Here is a 5434-nt window from a genome sequence, read left to right as displayed (position 1 = left end):
AGTCATCAATCTGCAAAGTGAGTATGCAACGACAACATGAGTACATAACATTCTCAATGCAAAATCAATGTACAAGTAAATAAGCATTATAATATTACCAATCCATGGCCACGACCATTTTCCAGGTCGTACTTGTCTCGTTTTTCCGCTTTAGATTCAGTCCAATTTTTCATTAGGGGAACTTGCAACGGCAACGGGTCATTTTTCGGGCCAGTGGTTGGCTGCACCTTCTCCCAATATAAGTACTACAAAACAAAAGACAAAATAAGTTACAAACACATAAATTGAAGGAATATGAAATAGCATTAATTAATAGCATACCTGGAGTAGGGCTAGGTTGCCACATGGCCATTGCCTCACACGACCGTCCTCCTTGAGTTTACCAATCTCCGTCAAACAAGTTCGCAAAGTGAACACGTTAAAATTCAACGTGCTTATCCGCTTCACGTCATGCACCAACGCGTAGTACTCCTTTCGTATGGAGACAGCCGACATGGGTGCAATAATGGTCCCAAGCAAAACAAGAACAGCCATCCGAAGAAATTCATCATCGGCGGATTTATTCCTCACAATTTTTTGAATCAAGTCATCTATCATTATCTGACCATTTTTTTGTGAACGTACTGAATAGGAATTTTCTTTACTAACTCTTTTCCTTCCGTCGCAAGAATGCGAAAAACATCCTCACCTTCATTCTTGAACCCAAATATTGAAAACACATCGTCCGGTCTAAGTGAAATTAGGCCTTTACTGCCACTATTTTCTTGTATCATGAATTTTTTGCTGTTTGGGTTATAACCTAACAACATAAAATGCAGCAAAAAATCTCTCATTTGTACTGACGGAATGATCAACATCTCTTCCAAGCCTGTTTCGTAGAACCTAAATCGCTGAGCGGTGGTAAATCTGTCAACGAGACTTATCCACTTCTCTATGGAACATGGAATCACACCATCGATATCCATACTGCATGTTAATATTTTGCTATTAATACATATGATTACGGAATAGCATCAACAGAAATTGTTCAAGGTGGGAAACGTGACCTTAATCCGGGCGACAGCCGCCGAACAACGGCTGTGGCGGAGCCGAAAGCAGACTTCCCAACGTCGGCGATCTGCGCCTGCGGGCGTGGGGGCAGTCTGTGCCAACGAGCCCCGTTAACTGTGGACGGCGATAGACGGCGCCGCACGTGCGGTGAGATCGTTGCGCGCCTGAGGGCGATCGTTGTAGGGCGATCGTGGTGGGGGCGACTGGGGCACGGGGCGGCGTACGGGGGGCGAATGGTGTGGATAGGGTTCCGCCGTGCGTGGCGGTATACGGCGCTGTAAAAGTAAAAAAAATTCGTCCGCCGTCTGGGCCCAGGCCCGATACCGCCGAACCTATAGCGCCCAACCTATAGCGACGGCGGCCACCGCCGAACACGCCGCAATTTTTTTTTGACGCGCTACAGTGTGGCACACAATTTTTTTTTGACGTGACGCGGCTTCCGTTCGTACTCCGATTCCGTCGTAATCTGACGTGCGAGACCGTGGGGGTCACTCACACGCGCATGCAAAAGTTGGGTGCGTTTCGTCCATGTTGACATGTACTCACAGCAAAAACCTGAGATGTCAGTCTAGGGTGCGACATGCATTCAGTATGTGTTCTCTTTCGCAAATCCATGAAACGCCGGGATTTTTTTTTGACGCGCTACAGTGTGCGACACAAGCACGCCTGCAAAATTTGGGTGTGTTTCGACACTCGATGCATTTACTACGATTTTCTCCGTGAAAACACCCAGAAAACGTCTCCCGACGTGACGCAACTTCCGTTCGTACTCCTATTCCGTCGTAATCTGACGTGCGAGACCGTGGGGGTCACTCACACGAGCATGCAAAGTTGGGTGCGTTTCGTCCATGTTGACATGTACTCACAGCACAAACCTGAGGTGTCGGTCTGGGGTGCGACATGCATTCAGTATGTGTTCTCTTTCGCAAAGCCATGAAACGCCGGGATTTTTTTTGGACGCGCTACAGTGTGCCATGCAAGCACGCCTGCAAAATTTGGGTGTGTTTCGACACTCGATGCATTTACTACGATTTTCTCCGTGAAAACACCCAGAAAACGTCTCCCGACGTGACGCGACTTCCGTTCGTACTCCGATTCCGTCATAATCTGACATGCGAGACCGTGGGGGTCACTCACACGCGCATGCAAAAGTTGGGTGCATTTCGTCCATGTTGACATGTACTCACAGCACAGACCTGAGGTGTCGGTCTGGGGTGCGACATGCATTCAGTATGTGTTCTCTTTCGCAAAGCCATGAAACACCGGGATTTTTTTTGACGCGCTACAGTGTGCCACGCAAGCACGCCTGCAAAATTTGGGTGTGTTTCGACACTCGATGCTATTACTACTATTTTCTCCGTGAAAACACCCAGAAAACGTCTCCCGACGTGACGCGACTTCCGTTCGTACTTCGATTCTGTCGTAATCTGACGGCGAGACCGTGGGGGTCACTCACACGCGCATGCAAAAGTTGGGTGCGTTTCGTCCATGTTGACATGTACTCACAGCACAAACCTGAGGTGTCGGTCTGGGATGCGACATGCATTCAGTATGTCTTCTCTTTTAAAAAGCCATGAAACGCCGGGATTTTTTTTGACGCGCTACAGTGTGCCACGCAAGCACGCCTGCAAAATTTGGGTGTGTTTCGACACTCGATGCATTTACTACGATTTTCTCCGTGAAAACCCCCAGAAAACATCTCCCGACGTGACGCGACTTCCGTTCGTACTCCGATTCCGTCGTAATCTGACGTGCGAGACCGTGGGGGTCACTCACATGCGCATGCAAAAGTTGGGTGCGTTTCGTCCATGTTGACATGTACTCACAGCACAAACCTGAGGTGTCGGTCTGGGGTGCGACACGCATTCAGTATGTGTTCTCTTTCGCAAAGCCATGAAACGCCGGGATTTTTTTTTGACGCGCTACAGTGTGCCACGCAAGCACGCCTGCAAAATTTGGGTGTGTTTCGACACTCGATGCATTTACTATGATTTTCTCCGTGAAAACACCCAGAAAACGTCTCCCGACGTGACGCGACTTCTGTTCGTACTCCGATTCCGTCGTAATCTGACGTGCGAGACCGTGGGGGTCAGTCACACGCGCATGCAAAAGTTGGGTGCGTTTCGTCCATGTTGACATGTACTCACAGCACAAACCTGAGGTGTCGGTCCGGGGTGCGACATGCATTCAGTATGTGTTCTCTTTCGCAAAGCCATGAAATTCCGGGATTTTTTTTTTGACGCGCTACAGTGTGCCACGCAAGCACACCTGCAAAATTTGGGTGTGTTTCGACACTCGATGCATTTACTACGATTTTCTCCGCGAAAACACCCAGAAAACATGCTCTTCTCCGTATCGAAATACCATAAATTTTTGGATTATGTGTGGGAGTGGGCATACTAACTCACATGCAAACTTTCAGGCCATTCTGAAGATGACAAAAAATTGACCTTCTTCTCCGTAGACCGTTCGGGTAGGAGCAAAGGCCTTGTCCGAAAACGAGTTATTTTTCGACATCTTTCGAACCCAATTTTTTTCCACAGTCTTGTACCATCATGAATAGGATGCATGGCAAGTCTCGTGGCTTTTTGCCATTTTATGATTTTTCTATAATTTTTTCGGTCGAAACACTTTAAATGCTGACCGGACGTGACGCAACGTGCTCTTCGTATCGAAATACCATAAATTTTTGGATTATGTGTGGGAGTGGGCATACTAAGTCACATGCAAACTTTCAGGCCATTCTGAAGATGTCAAAAAATTGACCTTCTTCTCCGTAGACCGTTCGGGTAGGAGCAAAGGCCTTGACCGAAAATGAGTTATTTTTCGACATCTTTCAAATGAACCCAATTTTTTTCCACAGTCTTGTACCATCATGAATAGGATGCATGGCAAGTCTCGTGGCTTTTTGCCATTTTATGATTTTTCTATAATTTTTTCGGTCAAAACACTTTAAATGCTGACCGGACGTGACGCAACGTGCTCTTCGTATCGAAATACCATTAATTTTTGGATTATGTGTGGGAGTGGGCATACTAACTCACATGCAAACTTTCAGGCCATTCTGAAGATGTCAAAAAATTGACCTTCTTCTCCGTAGACCGTTCGGGTAGGAGCAAAGGCCTTGTCCGAAAACGAGTTATTTTTCGACATCTTTCAAATGAACCCAATTTTTTTCCACAGTCTTGTACCATCATGAATAGGATGCATGGCAAGTCTCGTGGCTTTTTGCCATTTTATGATTTTTCTATAATTTTTTCGGTCGAAACACTTTAAATGCTGACCGGACGTGACGCAACGTGCTCTTCGTATCGAAATACCATAAATTTTTGGATTATGTGTGGGAGTGGGCATACTAACTCACATGCAAACTTTCAGGCCATTCTGAAGATGTCAAAAAATTGACCTTCTTCTCCGTAGACCTTTCGGGTAGGAGCAAAGGCCTTGTCCGAAAACGAGTTATTTTTCGACATCTTTCAAATGAACCCAATTTTTTTCCACAGTCTTGTACCATCATGAATAGGATGCATGGAAAGTCTCGTGGCTTTTTGCCATTTTATGAATTTTCTATAATTTTTTCGGTCGAAACACTTTAAATGCTGACCGGACGTGACGCAACGTGCTCTTCGTATCGAAATACGATAAATTTTTGGATTATGTGTGGGAGTGGGCATACTAACTCACATGCAAACTTTCAGGCCATTCTGAAGATGTCAAAAAATTGACCTTCTTCTCCGTAGACCGTTCGGGTAGGGAGCAAAGGCCTTGTCCGAAAACGAGTTATTTTTCGACATCTTTCAAATGAACCCAATTTTTTTCCACAGTCTTGTACCATCATGAATAGGATGCATGGCAAGTCTCGTGGCTTTTTGCCATTTTATGAATTTTCTATAATTTTTTCGGTCGAAACACTTTAAATGCTGACTGGACGTGACGCAACGTGCTCTTCGTATCGAAATACGATAAATTTTTGGATTATGTGTGGGAGTGGGCATACTAACTCACATGCAAACTTTCAGGCCATTCTGAAGATGTCAAAAAATTGACCTTCTTCTCCGTAGACCGTTCGGGTAGGGAGCAAAGGCCTTGTCCGAAAACGAGTTATTTTTCGACATCTTTCAAATGAACCCAATTTTTTTCCACAGTCTTGTACCATCATGAATAGGATGCATGGCAAGTCTCGTGGCTTTTTGCCATTTTATGAATTTTCTATAATTTTTTCGGTCGAAACACTTTAAATGCTGACTGGACGTGACGCAACGTGCTCTTCGTATCGAAATACGATAAATTTTTGGATTATGTGTGGGAGTGGGCATACTAACTCACATGCAAACTTTCAGGCCATTCTGAAGATGTCAAAAAATTGACCTTCTTCTCCGTAGAC

This window comes from Triticum urartu, chromosome 7 (assembly GCF_003073215.2).
Source record: "Triticum urartu cultivar G1812 chromosome 7, Tu2.1, whole genome shotgun sequence".
Lineage (NCBI taxonomy): Eukaryota > Viridiplantae > Streptophyta > Magnoliopsida > Poales > Poaceae > Triticum > Triticum urartu.
Note: the sequence above shows the minus strand (reverse complement) of the source record.